Source organism: Giraffa tippelskirchi, chromosome 7 (genome assembly GCF_054371585.1).
Source record: "Giraffa tippelskirchi isolate mGirTip1 chromosome 7, T2T-mGirTip1v1.2.pri, whole genome shotgun sequence".
Classification (NCBI taxonomy): domain Eukaryota; kingdom Metazoa; phylum Chordata; class Mammalia; order Artiodactyla; family Giraffidae; genus Giraffa; species Giraffa tippelskirchi.
In genome coordinates this window covers 138,439,351-138,455,976 of record NC_137281.1, presented here as the reverse complement: position 1 = coordinate 138,455,976, position 16,626 = coordinate 138,439,351, and the positions used below count along the sequence as shown (strand labels likewise).

At 43.1% G+C, this 16,626-nt stretch overlaps 1 long non-coding RNA gene across 1 annotated transcript in view; it reads right to left on the bottom strand.

Annotated features, from left to right (window-relative positions):
• Positions 1-15,726, bottom strand: part of LOC145514740 (uncharacterized) — a 44,477-nt gene extending 28,751 nt beyond the window's left edge. The window contains exons 1-2 of the long non-coding RNA XR_014060431.1: positions 15,575-15,726; positions 4,646-4,798 (exon numbers count right to left, since the gene is read on the bottom strand). This is a non-coding gene — a long non-coding RNA (uncharacterized LOC145514740). The remainder of the gene's footprint in view (positions 1-4,645; positions 4,799-15,574) is intronic.
• Between the last annotated feature and the right edge of the window lie 900 nt (positions 15,727-16,626).

The following is a 16,626-nucleotide window of genomic DNA, read 5'->3' as shown; positions in this document are numbered from 1 at the left end:
GGGGTCTCAAAGAGTCAGACATGCCTGAGCTCGACTAATACTTTCACTTTCACTTCAAGATGGATTTTACTGGTTCCCTTGCTCCCCATCAAGTGGCAAGGGACAGAGGAAGACCTTTGTCTCCAGACAGTCTATTTGGGCACCAGAAACTCACTAACTACAAACTTCAGTGTTGTGGCAGCTGAGAATAGGGAGGGTTGGGGCACAAGCACATTATATTATCTTTGGGGAAAAAAGGCTTCATTTATTGATTGAATAAACTTGACATACTGCATTGTGAAAATTTAAGGTATATATGTTACTTTGATATATTTATATATTATAAAATGATGAGATTGTAGTAATATATATTGCATTATATAATTATAGTACAATAATGTCTATATTCATTATACTGTTCATTAGATCTCTATGTCTTATTTACTACTTGTTGGAGATTCGTATCCTTAAATAACATCAATCTTATCCCCCCAGCCCCATGCCCTGGTAACTAGCATTTTACTCTCTGTTTTTTATGTTTGACTTTTTCAGATTCCACATATAAATGGATACAATATCATTTAGTACTTGTCTTTCTCTGTCTGACATCTCATTTTGCATGATGTGCTCAAGGTCCATTCATGTTGTCACAAACGGCAGGATACCCCCCCCTTTCTCCTGGCAGAATAATATTCCATTTTGTATGTATACCACATATATGGTATCCATTCATCCATAGAGTGGGCAGTTACATTGTTTCCATACCTTGGCTGTTGTGAAATATTACAGTAAACAAGACAGTGCATATATCTCTTCAAAATCCTGTTGTCATTTCCTTTGGCTATGTACCCAGAAGCTGGATCATATGGTAGATCTATTATGGAATATTAATTAATTTAACTACTAGGGAAAACAATATGGAGGTATCTCTGGGCATCTTATACTCTCCTCTTGTACCAAACCGCATCATCTGCTAAGTCCACCAGCTGCGTTGTTTATAACTGAACCCCAGGATTTGAGACTTCATTCAGTGATTTCTTAGTCTTTATGTATTGTAAATCATGGAATATGTGGATATATTAGGGGAGGTTGTAGCATAAGTCCCCCAGCTCCAACTCAGTCAATACGTATGGATCAGAACAAGAAATATTTGATTTTGTGTAATGGTGTAAGGCTAAGATGGCTCTAACAATCTTTGAACAAGGGCACCTGGACCATTTAAGTCTCCCTCTTCCCAGGATGCTATTTTTGGAGACAATGCTAATGGTTGCTATTATGACTTTTTTCTAAGTGTCATGATTGACCAGCCCACATTTGAATGGGCATACATTTTCTTTATTCATGTTAGTTAAATCAAAGGCATAATGACAAAATGGTGTTGGCCAAGGTGCCAGAATTTTAGAAAGAATTTAACTTCATGTATTCTAGAAACTTTATGTTAATAACCCAAATGGAAGTGTTCAGTTGGACAGAAATTGATGAAGCTTGTAAAAATTGCCAGGGGAGAGGACTCAGTGTTCCTTGACACCCCTTGTATGTCTCTCGGATGATTCATGAGTATATCAGTGGAATCCAATTGATTTGTTCTAAATGAAGTTATCAATCTCCCTTTCTCTGGGCCCCAAGCATATTCATATATTGTAATGGAAATTTCAGGGTTGCAAAATCATAGCACAGTTGTTATTTGTCAAAGATGACCTTGAGCATGATTCCTGTGGATCTGGCCTTGTAGGCGACACATCTTCGGCCCCATGCCTCTGTGTTGGTTCTAACCTGGTTTGTTAAGTTGTTCTAACCTGGTTGACTCCTGGAGAGGCTGGCTTCACAGAGATGCTCTATCGGTGTGTCCTGTCAGGCTGTTGGGGCAGCTGGGTTCCAAGAAGCCACAGACTGGAACATCAGTTGTTATTGCTTCTTTTGGTCAGGAGTCTTCCTCCTTTGTACTCTGTGTCCTGACTCTTCTGGCTCAGCCTAGATACTACCTCTTCAACAGAGGGAATGTAGGTCAAGGTGACAGCAATTCACCCAGAATTCCCCAAATATGGGATTCACACAGGAGATGTCTTCCTCTGACATCCAGCTCCCTGGGATAGATGGTCTGAGTAGTGCACACAACTACCTACTATCCACCGTAGGATCATCACTTCCAAATGCACCTCCAATTTCATGGTGTGCTAGCAAAAGACTTCGGATTAAAACCAGTGTGGATTTCAGTCCCAGTTTTGCCACTTACCCTGTGGCACTGGGATGGACAATTACTTTATTCTTAACGAGCTTCAATGTCCTCATCCATAAAAATGAGATAATGATAACTTCCTCCTGAATGAACCTGAGCAGAAGCTGTATGTATGTGTATATACACACACACACACACACACACACACACACATATATATCACATTCTCTTTATCCATTCATCTGTCAGTGGACATTAGGTTATTTCCATGTCTTGGCTTATAAATAATGCTGCTATGAACATGGAGGTGTGTGTATTTTTTTGAATTAGAGTTTTCTCCAGATTATGTGAGGAATTTTAGAAGGCAGAGGTAATAAGAACTAGTGCCAATCAGATGACAGGGCTGAGAGAACAGGAATCTTGGAGGACTCCCAACAACAAGGTAGAGTCAGGGTGATGTCCTTCCTGAGATGGGAACATGGGAAGGCGTGCAGGTTTCATGTGTGAAGATGAGTGAGTAGGTGTCACGGTGAAGATGCTCAGTGGGATTTGAATCCACTGTTGAAGTCAGCTTGCTCAGGAGAACACAGAGAAAGGAAATGCAAAGGCTGAGCTCCAGGAACATATTTCAAAAGCAAGAAAATGGCCTCCAATGTCAATACCACAGATAAGTCATGGTATGAGGCCCAAAAGATTCTCGTTAGATTTGTCAGCAGAGGATGTTTATAACCTTGGAGAGAGGTCTTGGTGGTGAGATCAGTGGCCCCACTGCAGTGGGTGACAAGGTGAGACAGGGCAAGAACACTTTTTAGATGTCTGATTGGAAGGAGAAATTACTGGTGTTTGAAACATATTTTTAAAAGATATCTATAAATCCAAGGTACCCAACAGGGAAATCTCTGGGAAAGCTTTCTGTGATGAAGAACAGAATACTAACAAGTAGGAAACTCTTGGGTAGACAGTTTCAAAAATGAATCTATATTAAGTTAGGGCAGTTTTCTAAAGGAAAGAATACTTCAGAAGTGGGTTTTATGTTTCATAAGCTCTAACCACTAGTGTGCTCTATTATACATTAGTACAATTTCTAGGAATTTATTTGTATATTGGATTCCTTCAGATTATGTCTTTTTGTAGGGTAAACTTTCAATGAATGTATTTGGCAGTGGTTACTATAATTTATAGACATCTGATAGCAAAATTTCTAAATTTCAAATGAATATCCCTTGTATTATCAGATGCTCACATATTTCATATGTTGTTCTGAGAGTCACAGTTTTGCATACATTTACTTCCCTGAGTTCATGAGAGTAAGGCTCATACTATTTTGCATAACACAATCACAGTTTTCTTTTAATCCTAAATTCTTTTAAAAATCCCCAAAGCAATACTTCCTTTAGACTCAGAGCATGTGTTAATTTTTCTGACTGGTGTTGAGTGAAATCATTTTCTAAAAGTGGCGGAGTATATCATAGAGACAAGTAGAGAAATTTCACACTTGAAAGCTAGTTAAATCAGCCTGATTCCAACACTAAATTTTTATACCATTGATGGCAATCATTTCCTACTGCAGTGGCCATAGGAGTCTCCATGAAGAAAGTTGTTTTTGAGGTAATATTTGAAGAATGACTGTAATTTTGATGGGAGAAAGAACTATTTCCAACTCAAATGTTGAGAATAGTACACAATTCCTATGGGATATACACTAGTTCATGGGAATTATGATGGGGAAAACCCAGAGGCTGCCATATAAAAAACTAGGTGAAGGACTTTGTTATAGTGTTTTGAAGGAAGTGTTTACAAAGAAAAGTAGTGGAGATAAGAACAGAGAGCGTGATTAAGATCAGAGTTTTCAGAATAAGGATTAAGACTTTGGGAATTTGGGGAGCCAGAATCATGTAATTATTTTAGTACAGTGGGAATAGGTTTCCTTATAACTGCTTTTACCTGTCTCAGCCGAATTATGAAACCTAAGCTCCCACAGCCTGCTGCTGCTGCTACTGCTGAGTTGCTTCCGTCATGTCCGACTCTGTGACCCTATGGACTACAGCCAGCCAGCCTCCTCTGTCCATGGGATTTCCCAGGCAAGAATACTCGAGTGGGTTGCCATAGCCTCTTACAGGGGATTTCCCCCACCCAGGGATCGAACCCATGTCTGTCGCATCTCCTGCATTGACAGGAGGGTTCTTTACCACTAACGCCACCTGGGAAGCGTACCACAGCCTGGTGAAGCAGAAGCAAAAAGCAGACTCCAAAGGGGTAGTTAAGTCCTGATTAGTAGGTGACAGGAAGAGGTAGGACAGCGGAGCTACAGTCTGCCCTGGGGTCAGAGTGTTCAGTGGAGGTGAGTGGGACCACCCAGGTGGATGCAGTCAAGCTGGGTTGCATGAGGTAGATATTCTCATTGGACTGGTTGGGGTGGATTGGTGACAGTAGCATTTACCCTGAGCCCTACCTGACTCTGCTATGTTGACCAACCTTTCCTTCACTTACCTTGAATATTTCCAGAGGAAGTGAGATTTCCTGCTTGCATTCACCACCTCTGACTTGAACTTGGCTCCTTCTCTGGAAGCAGAAGTTTTTCTGTGTGGTAATGCTGGCTGATAGATTTTGGAGCATTTTCTGAGTCTCTCTTTACTCTTCTGCCTGTGTTAAATACGAGTATAGATAAACCCTCTTTTCCACTTTTATTGAACCAGAAAAAATTGTTAAGAGGCTATGTGTAAGCTGAGGAACACCAATGCAATGAATTTTTGAGGTAGGTATGTATTATTTTGCCTGCCTGGTTTCCCTTCTACCCTCTTTCAGGTACTCCTTTTCCTTAGGGAAATGTCCATTTTTCTATGCTATGTGGTTCTGGTGGGTCTGCTATTTACAGTGTTCTGGTTCACTAAGCCATGGCTATGGGCATGTGTCCAGATTCTGGCCAATTGTAGTGCTCCATCCTTCAGGACTCAGTGATTGGACACGGGTGGGTGTGTGACTGAAACAGGACCAGTCAGAGTCCATGTCCATGCTGCTGGGATGATGACTAGAATTTTCTAGAACCAAGATCTTTCTTCAGTCAGAGAAAATGAGGCTACCAAACTGCAGAAAACAGAGCTGACAAGGAGAGAACTTCCCTCTAAGTCCCTTGACTTGTGTGCATTGGAACCCACTCCTCCACTGTCTGCTCTCAACACATTTCTTTACTTGTGTTATCTTGAGTTGTGTTTTAGTTAATTCAGTTGCAAAAAGAGTCTCAGTTGATGTAAAAAAATTTTGTTGGTCCTTTGCTTTATTATTGGCTTCGCCTTTGTGAGTGTTTTTATCTCAGACAACTAACAAACTCTTCTGAGAGTAGAACTCCACCGCTCCCATAGTGAGAATTTCAGCTTATACCCAGAGATATCCTTATAGATGTGACATTGTTTCGGCATCTCATAGGCCTATATGTTCCATTCTGTGGAGTTACACATTCCTAAAGAACTCTCAAAATACTTGTTAACAAAACAGACAGGGATCCCTGCTCTTTGGGTTTAGTTTCACAACAAGGAAAATAGATTTTGCAGAGTATTCCTGAAAAACAGATGAAAATTGTGGTAATAACATATGTTAAATACTAAAAAGAAATGTGGCTCAGAGAAAAAGCATTATTTCTAATAGTATCATTAAGGTGATTCATTATAGAGTAAATGAGATGCAGTTTCACACCCTGTCAACTTAGGTTTAAGATATGGCATGTGTGTGTGTGTGTGTGTGTGTGAGAGAGAGAGAGAGAGGGAGACTTTACTACAGAAAATGGGGTAATTTTAAACCATAACAAAGTCTTGGATCTGTATTAGAAAAACGTTTCATATATCTCTATCTTGTGAGAGAGAGATATATATATATGCATATATATATAAATATACACATATATATATAATTGTATCAGTTCAGTTCAGTCACTCAGTTGTGTCTGACTCTTTGTGACCCCATGAATTGCAGCACGCCAGGGTTCCTGTCAATCATCAACTCCTGGAACTTGCTCAAACTCATGTCCATCCAGTCAGTGATGCCATTCAACCATCTCATCCTCTGCCGTCCCCTTCTCTTCCTGCCTTCAATCTTTCCCAGCATCAAGGTCTTTTCTAGTGAGTAAGCTCTTCGCATCAGGTGGCCAAAGTATCGGAGCTTCAGCTTCAGCATCAGTCCTTCCAGTGAATATTCAGCACTGGTTTCCTTTAGGATTGACTGGTTGGATCTACTTGCAGTCCAAGGGACTCTCAAGAGTCTTCTCTAATGCCACAGTTCAAAAGCATCAATTCGTCAGTGCTCAGCTTTCTTTGTGGTCCAACTCTTACATCCAAACATGAACACTGGAAAAACCATAGCTTTGACTAGATGGACCTTTGTTGGCAAAGTAATGTCTCTGCTTTTTAATATGCTGTTTAGGTTAGTCATAGCTTTTCTTTCAAGGAACAAGTGTCTTTTAATTTCATTGCTGCAGTTACTATCTGCAGTGATTTTGGAGCCCAAGAAAATAAACTCTGTCAATGTTTCCATTGTTTCCCCATCTATTTGCCATGAAATGATGGGACTGGATGCCGTGATATTCGTTTTTTGAATGTTGAGTTTTAAGCCAGCTTTTTCACTCTCCTCTTTCACTGTCATCAAGAGACTCTTCAGTTCTTCACTTTCTGCCATAAATATGGTGTCATCTGCATATCTGAAGTTATTGATATTTCTCCCGGCAGGCTTGATTCCAGCTTGTGCTTTATCCAGCCCGGCATTTCACAAGATGTACTCTGCATGTAAGTTAAATAAGCAGGGTGACAACATACAGCCTTGACGTACTCCTTTCCCAATTTGAAACCAGTCTGTTGTTCCATGTCCAGTTCTAACTGTTGCTTCTTGACCTGCGTACAGAGTTCTCAGGAGGCAGGTCAGGTGGTCTGGTATTCCCATCTCTTGAAGAATTTTCTGCAGTTTTTTGTGATCTATACAGTCAAAGGCTTTGGCGTAATCAATAAAGCAGAAGTAGATATTTTTCTGGAACTCTCTTGCTTTTTTGATGATCCAACAGATGTTGGCAATTTGATCTCTGCTTCCTCTGCCTTTTCTAAATCCAGCTTGAACATCTGGAAGTTCATGGTTCACGTACTGTTGAAGCCTGGCTTGGAGAATTTTGAGCATTTCTTTGCTAGCATGTGAGATGAATGCAATTATGTGGTAGTTTGAACATTCTTTGGCATTGACTTTCTTTGGGATTGGAATGAAAACTGACCTTTTCCAGTCCTGTGGCCACTGCTGAGTTTTCCAAATTTGCTGGCATATTGAGTGCAGCACTTTCACAGCATCATCGTTTAGGATTTGAAATAGTTCAACTGGAACTGCATCACCTCCACTAGCTTTGTTTGTAGTGATGCTTCCTAAGGCCCACTTGACTTCACATTCCAGGATGTCTGGCTCTAGGTGAGTGGTCACATCGTGGTTATCTGGGTCATGAAGATCTTTTTTGTATAGTTCTTCTGTGTATTTTTACCACTTCTTCTTAATATCTTCTGCTTCTGTTAGGTTCATACTGTTTCTGTCCTTAATTGTGCCCATCTTTGCAATAAATCCAAATAAATAAAATGTTCCCTTGGTGTCTCTAATTTTCTTGAAGAGATCTCTAGCCTTTCTCATTCTACTGTTTTCCTCTATTTCTTTGCATTGATCACTGAGGAAGGCTTTCTTCTCTCCCCTTGTTATTCTTTGGAACTCTGCATTCAAATGGATATATCTTTCCTTTTCTCCTTTGCCTTTAGCTTCTCTTCTTTTCTCAGCTATTTGTAAGGTCTCCTCAGACAATCATTTTGCTTTTTACATTTCTTTTTCTTGGGAATGGTCTTGATCACTACCTCCTGTACAGTGTCACATCATATAATGTTGTTTTATTGTTTAGTTGCTAAGTCTTGTCTGACTCTTAAGACTCCATGGGCTGTGTGTAGCCCACTGGGTTCCTTTGTCCATGGTATTTCCCAGGGAAGAATACTGGAATGGGTTGCCATTTCCTTCTCTAGGAGATCTTCCTGACTCAGAGATTGAACCCTGGTCTGTTTCATTGGCAGGCAGATTGTTTACTGCTGCACCACCAGGGAAGCCCATATGAATTCTGTGTACACACACAGACACACACACACACAGACACACACACACACATGTTCCCTGGTGACTCAGACAGTAAAGAATCTGCCTGCAATGCAGGAGACCAGGGTTCGATCCCTGGGTCGGGGAGATTCCATGGAGAAGGGAATGGCAACCTATTCCAGTATTCTTGCCCGGAGGATTCCCTGTACAGGGGAGCCTGGTGGGCTGCAGTCTACAATGAGTCAGACAAGACTGAGTGACTACCCACCCCCCACACACACATACTTATATATGTATTGATAATATATATTCACTTCCTGGCTGGAAGTGTTGCTGCTCTCCAAATGCGTGCATACTCAGCCATGACTCAGGCTGGGAGTGAGCTGGGGCAGCTGGAGGGAAAAGCGAGGAAAAGTTCCCTGAAATGAGACCATCTAAACCAGCCTTGCCGCTCAGAGTGACCCTGAGGGGCAAGATGCGGCATCTGGAGCAGCCAGGTGCCTGGGATGGTACTTGGAGCCTGCAGTGGCAGCACTGTGGTTCTCAGTGGTCCCTCTCTTGGGGGAATGACTCCAGGTGGCAGCTGGAGGTCCTGAAGAGCAAGGGACAGGTATGGTTTTGGTATGCAGCTAAGGGAGCTGGGGCTCAGGACAGGGCTCTGATTCTAGCAAAGAACTAGGAACAAGCCCAGACTACAGACTACAGGGGGCACCTGAGACTCATCCCTGAGCTAAAAGCTCAGAGCACCCCCAAGGGCAGGATAAGCTTGGAGTACCTCTTGGAGCCCATGTACTGTGTGACATGAAAGCCCTGGGGCTAAATCTGTGGGGCTGGGGTCAGAACCAGAGGTGAGTGGACTCAGGAAAGGCAGGGATGAGCCATCCCAGGGAGGGATTGGATTGGTGCCTCAAAGGGAACCCGAGGAGACCCTGAGTCTGCAGCTACTTCACGTCCCCTCCCACCTTGCCATGGCTGGAGACTCGTGGTGCAGGGAAAGGAGCTGAGCCAGAGGGGGTAAGGCTCACCCCTCTGGGAATTCTCTCAGAATCATTTATCTATTAATACGCTAAAACATCACGTCTCCTCTACAAGACTGTGTGCTCCTTTAAGGCAGGGAATCTGTTCCCTGCTGTGCTGAGAACAGATCCTAGCACCTGGGAGGTGCTTAATAAATGTATTTGTTGGATAAATATACTTCAAGGGAAACTGCATTGATACCTTTGGAGTAGTGCCCTGAGCTGTTGGTCCTCAACACCCTGGCAGGAGTGACTTGTCACTGACCCTGAGCGACCCCCGCTGTGTACGAAGGAGCCCACACACAGGCAGAGGGGAGCCCCAGAGAGAGGCAGTTGTCCCTGCCTGTGCACGGGTGTGTCCCGTCAGTTCCCGATCTACTCCTATTTCTGCCTGGCTCCTAGTCCCTGACTCAGTCTCCTATTTATGACTATGCTACTAGAAGCTGGCTTGGTCTCCCAAGCTTGAGTTTCATTTCTCCCTGAAAAGTGGCTCGCCCCACCTACATCTATGCCCTGACCCTTCAGACTGCCTTCCAGGAGGAGTCCTGTCCCTGGAGGAGGCTTGGCTCTGCTGCTCTGCGTGGTCCCTTCTGCAGCAGAGATGCTCTGAGACATGGCTGTGGAATCTGGGCAGTGCGGTGATGGGGGTGGTGAAAGGTCTGGATCCTAACGTGTTCTCTGCAGTTGTAACAGTGTTCCCTCTCCACCCACATCCCTCACTGGCCTCTCCTTCCCACTTTAAACTTGATGTTGCCTCTCTGACCCAGAAACTGACCTGGGATTTTGATGTCTGGGAGTGTGTATCCTCTCCCTTCTTCTCCTGTCTTTCTCCTTTATGATTTTGCTGGCTCTGTGTCCCTCTGTATCTCCCTTTGTGGTTCTCTTCTCTATCTCCTCCTCCCCTACCCCAGGTGTGTGTCCTAGGCTGGGTTTCCCCCAGAGGAGAGCTGAGCCAAGAGCTTGAGTGTGGGCAGTTGATTTGGGGAAGCGATTCCTGGGACTGGGTCACTTCCCAGTGACTGGGAAGCATGGGGACTGGGAAGCATGTGACAGGAAAGGCTGCTTGTGAATTGCACATATGGCACTCATGGCTTCTTGCTGAACTCCAACTATGTCTCCATCTTGGGACCTGGGGCTTCTAATCTAGCAGAGCCTAAGATCATGAGACAAGAGCACACATTTGCCAGCGAGCCACCGAGAGTGATGGTGGGGAGAAAACCACTTCCGCCTCTACCCAGGTTGCACCTTTGCAAAAGCTGAGCAACAAGGCACTGTGAGATGGAGCACAAAAGGTGTTGGATACACGCTCTCTTTCCCTCTGTGGTTTTGACTCTGTGTCCTTTTTCTCCTCCTTCTCTATGTCTGCCTCTTTCTCCCTGATCTCTGCCTCTCTCTGTTCCTGTGAGAGGATAGATCCTGTGGCAGCTGAGCTCACCTCTGTCCCCCTGTCATCTCCCCAGCTCTGCCTCACCTGGGCTACTCCTTCCTCAGAGTGCTGGGGGACTCTGGAAAGTGAGGGGCAGAGGGAAGCCTGTGGGTAGGGGCTGCTTATGAAAGAAAGAACGTTTAGTCGCTCAGTCATGTCCGACTCTTTGCGACCACATGGACTATAGTCCACCGGCTCCTCTGTCCATGGGATTTTCCAGGCAAGAGTACTGGAGTGGGTTGCCATTTCCTTCTCCAGAGGATCTTCCCGACCCAGGGATCGAACCCGGGTCTCCCACATTGTAGGCAGACACTTTACCGTCTGAGCCACCAGGGAAGTCCTGCTGCTTATGAAAGAGGTGACCAAAGGGAAGAAAAATTCTAGAACAGAAGCATCCACTCAGAAACCTTCCAAGGATTAGCGCTGTTTGAATTTAACTAGGAGAGCGTCTCATCCTAGGCCGAATACCATTTCCATCCTTTGTGTCCCCACTTGTGGGGAAGTCAAGGGAAGAGACACTGAGGGAATTGATGGGAGCAGATGGGAGATGCTCTCTGCTCCTCTCTCAGGGATGCTCTTGCTGTCCCCAGTCAAGGACTGCTTCCTCCCTGTAGCAGGAGTGCCATATATCATCTGGACAACCGCCCCTGGCACACACTGGCCCATCAGAGCCTGAGATAGAAGCCCTGAGGCACCCACAGCTTCACCCTCCCAGTTCTCATCTGCTCCAGCCTCTCACCAGCCAATGCCTTGTGTGTATTTTCACTTCTGTGCCATTGTTACACAGGCCTCTCCTCTGGGATGGCCTTTCCAATGATATGCCATTCTCCTTGAACCCTTACTCAACTTTTTAAAGACTCATTCCAAGTATCATTTCCTTAGTGAAGGTCCTTGCAGAATTATCCTCCAGTATCCTGGTCTCTTTTAATGGTATCTCTACAATAGTACTAAACTGCATTTTACATAATAACTCATTTGATTCTCATCACAGCCTCTGAGGTAGAGTCTATTACTATGCCCATGTACAGATGAGAAAACTGAGGCACAGAGAGATTAGATAACTTGTCCAAGATCACAGAGCAAGGAATGTTAGTTCCAGGATGATGTCTTGCCTTCATACTGGCAATCTGTAGCATCACATTTTGTGTCACATAGCAGGCCACGGCTATGGCACTAAGTGAATGATCTGGGTGTTGGTGCTTGCCCAGAAGAGCCAAATAAAGTCTAATCTGAGCACAAAGCGAGTGTGGTTGGCACTTTATAACACTGAAGCAAGTTCTCTTATTTGTGAACTCTCTGGGCCTTTCAATCCTCTTTACCTCGTCTCTTTTTGGTCTTTTTCCAGTTTTTTTTTTTTCTTTTCTGGATGATGAATGTAAGACAAAACTACCAAAAGGAAGAGGTTTGCTTGCAGGAGAGGGCTGAGGTCTTTACTAGGTTAGGTATTTAGTGAATCTGTTGGCTTCGTGTTCTTCATTAAGGTTGAATAAATGAGAATTGGCTTCAGGCAGAGGTAGGAGAGGGAAGCTATCAGAGTACCTGGTGAGAAATTTAATTGAGAGAGAGGGAATGAAGTGGAATATATTCCTTTCAGTCCCATTGATCTTTCTTTCCATCAAAGCATCTCCTGCAGGCTTCGGTTAAAGATATAGAATTATAGGAATTAGATTTGTTCCCTATCTACAATGATGGCAGGATCATTTGTCAATGAAAAAGTTTCAATTGTAGAGTTTCTGGAACACTCTTTATGCCTGACTTGTTTCTGAGATCTTTTTAATTGGATTTAAGTCCTTTGTTTTTCTTTTTTTTTTTTTTTTTTGGACTAAGTCATTAACCCCTGTCCCACTGGGCTGAAAGAAGGAAGGAAATACAGTTTGACTGTCAGAGAGAGAACTCTGAGCTAAATGTTAAGAGTCAGAATCCATTCCTGCCTTGTGCTGTGTTGAGTGCCATACCTGCTCCCTCCTCATTCAGAAGGGGTCATGTGGCCCACTATGACCTTCATTCACAGCTTTCTAGGAAATGCATCAGAATCAAGGGCTAACTCGTAGGAGTCGTAAACTAGCTCATCTGGTGACAAAGGCACAAAGTAGAGGAAAAATGTCTATTCTCTAGTTCTGACTGTTACTACACTAAGGGTTGGAAGAAGTCAGTACGTTAGTACTGAAGATGTTTCCTTGCTTGTAGAGTAAAGGGAAGGAATCAGAACAGTTCAGGTCTCAGGACAGGGTTTCAATGTATAATGTCGGGACTGCAATCCAGTGCATGCACACATTTCTCCTTACTTATTCCCTCTTTAATGCTTCCTTCAGTCTTTAATCCATTTCATCTTTAGTCCTTCTACTCCAAATTGTGTCCTCAGAATTTTGGATAGATGAAGATAATAATGACTGAGATGCCGACAATCTGTTGTTGTTTAGTCGCTAAGTTGTGTCTGCCTCTTTGCAACCCCATGGACTGTAGCCCACCAGAGTCATCTGTCCATAGGATTTCTCAGGCAAGAATATTAGAGTGGGTTGCCATTTCCTTCTCCAGGGTTATCTTCCTGACCCAGGGATCAAACTCGAGTGTCCTTCATTGGCAGGCGAATTCTTGACTGCTGAACCACCAGGGAAACCCCATGATGACAATACTAATCTATTAATAATCTAATTAATTGATTTAAGTTAATTAAAGTATGAGATATTCTACTCTTCATCAAGTACTTAATATGTACTAGACACTGAAGAGTATTATCTCATTTAACACTCAGAATAATCTTAAGAAATAGATACAATTATCCCTGTTTTAGACCTTGAAAAACTGAGGCTCAAAGAGGAAAAGGGATTTGGGTCATAGCATGTAATGGTTAAGTCATTATGGGCTCCCAGAATTTTTTTTTAGCTGCAAGACTATGCTCTTAACCACTATCTTACACTTAAAGGAGGAAGAAATGTGGTTAGCATTCATCCACAGATGCAGAATACACTGGACTTTTCCTTCATAAATCTTCAGCCTCTCAGATAGTGCTTGTGTTTGATCATCATTATCTATCTTAGAACTCTATCCCCAGTCTGCTTAAAGATACAGCTTCATCTTTGGTCATCATTAATTTTATGTGTCAACGTGGCTGGGCCCGTATATTTGGTCAAACACTATTCTGGATATTTTTGTAAGCGTGTTTTTAAAATCAGATTAACATTTAAATTGGTGGACAATTGAATAAAGCAGATTGCCCTCTGTAATATGGATGGGACTCACCCAATCAGTTGAAGGCCTTAAGAAAACAAAGGCTGAGGTCTGAGCAAGAAATTCTGCCCTCAGATGGCCTTTGAACTTGAACTGCAGCTCTTCCCTAGGTCTCTAGCCTGCGTCTTACTCTGCAGATTTTGGATTTACCTGCATTCATAATGATGAGAACCATTTCCTTAAAATGAATCTCTCTTTCTATAGGTATACATCCTATTGGTTTCATTTCTCTGGAAAACCCTGAGTAATACTTTTTCTTTATTGAACTTCTCCTTCTCTGTTTCCTTTTAGTTCTCATTCTCCTTTCTGCCCAGACAAGAGGCTTCTTCAGCGTTAGATGGCAATTTTTCATTCTTTACTCTTTATGTTCTTTCCCTCAGAGGACACACCCATTCTTATAACTTCACAATAGATGCAAATTACTCCAGAATCTGAGTTCTCAGCTGTTTTCTTCACCCCGTTTACTGCTGACTAGATCTTTACAGGAGGATGTCATCAAACCAGCAGCTTATCATTCAACTTTATCCCTGGGCCTTCCTCCTAATCACAGATTCTTTTAACCACCCAGATTTTAAACCCTGGGCCTTCTTCAGCCTTCCTTCTCCCCCTGCCTCCCAAACAACTGGTCAACCCGTGTTTCAAATTGCTTTTTCTTGGAGCCTTCTTTCATCTTGCTATGGTCTGAATGTTTGTGTCACCACAAAATTTATGTGTTATAATCCTAACCCCCAAAGGTGATGGTATTAGTAGATGGGAGTCTTTGGGAAGTGATTAAATCATGAGGGTGAGGTCCTCAGTAATGGGATTAGTGATCTTACAAAAAAGACCCCACAGAGCTTCCAAGCCCCTTCCACCACCCGAGGATGCAATGAGAAGGCTGAGACCTGGAAGAGGGCCCCTCACTGGAATCCAGCCATGTGATCACCATGATCTCAGCCTTCCAGCCTCCAGAACAGTGAGCAATGCAGTTTTTGTTGTTTATAAGCCACCTGGTGTGGTATTTTCTTAAATCAGACTGAATGTACTAAGACGCATCTATTTTTTTCTTTTCATTTTTGTAACTGGTACCACCCAGTTTGGTCCTATTTTTCTCTGTTCTGGACCATCTCCCTGTCTTCACATCCACTCTTTTCTAGTTAGCCTCACACCGAGATGGGATATTTGCTCTCCTAATGTTCATTTTATTTATTTCTCTTCTCCCTAATTTGACAGGACAGGGACTCCACCCTGTCTGGAACTAATGCTAAGGCTGGATCTGAAGTTGATCCTTTAAATGAGAACAAAGCCCAGCTCAATTTCTCACCATGTGCCCTCAAACTCCTGGAAACCAAGGCCACAGAAGCCTTTCACCCAGTCAGAACCTCCTGTGTGGCCAGCTGTCTGTTTTCAAGAGCTGCAAATAGCAGCAACTCTGAGGGGGACTTAGATAGGACTGGACTTGGCGTCCTAGGGAAGGATATACCAGAGTCCAGGACTAAAACCCCATGTGATTCTTCCCACACATGAGAGCTGTTTCCAGCGGTCAGCCCTTGGCCAGGTCAGACTAAGTTGTTTTAGTGGAGGCTGAACTCAGATGGAGATGTCAGGGAGAGGGAAAGAACTGGGAAAGAACATCCAAAGAAAGGAAAAATTTTCTCTATTTCTCAATGTTACTGTTACCTCAGGTGGTGCAGTAGTAAAGAATCTCCTTGCCAATGCAGGAAACACAGGAAACATGGGATCAATCCCTGGGTTGGGAAGATTCCCCTGGAGGAAGAAATGGCAACCTATCCAGTATTCTTTGCCTGCAGAATTCCACGGACAGAGGATCCTGGAAGGCTACAATCTATGGAGTCACAAAGAGTTGGACACAACTAAGCCTGAATTCACTGTTACCTCAAGAAGCTTCACTGGGCTCATAAGGACCAATAACCTCTGGGGAAATGTTTATTGAAGTAACTTGCCTACAAGTATCAATATTGGAAGTGAAAGTTGCTCAGTCATGTCCGACTCTTTGTGACCCCGTGGACTATACAGTCCATAGAATTCTCCAGGACAGAATATTGGAGTGGGTAGCTGTTCCCTTCTCCAGAGGATCTTCCCAATCCAGGGATCGAACCCAGATCACCCTCATTGCAGGCGCATTCTTTACTAGCTGAGTCACCAGCGTGCATGGAGAGGGGGGTGTGATTTTGTTATTGCCCTTTAAGGATGATACAAGCTTTCTTATAGCACTTTGAGATATGAAGACCTTTTACCAAATTGAACCAAGGTTGTGTAATGATAATAACAGCTGATATTACTTATTGAGTACTTTATGGTATACTGTCCTAAGCATTTTGCATATATTCACTCATCTACTCCTCACAATAATCCCATGAATTATGAATCATTATTATTTTTATCTTACACATATGGAAACTGAGGCTTAGAGAGGTTTGTCCAAGGTGTCACCTATTAATAATAAGTAGTAGAGTCAAGATCTGAACAAGCAGTCTGGTTGCATTGCTCACAGGCATGAAGGAAGGAGATCTGATTGATTCCTATATTTGGTAGGTGAGAAGTTACTCTTGTTAGTGACTAATTTGACACTGGCCCAATTGAAAGAGTTTTATCATAACTAAGGAAGGAGTAATTTCTCTGCAATGAGAATCTAACCTTGAGACTTTTTATAGGTAACTCAGAACCACCTAAGATACCAAAAGGCTCTCAAATTTGGAATGGAATTAGGT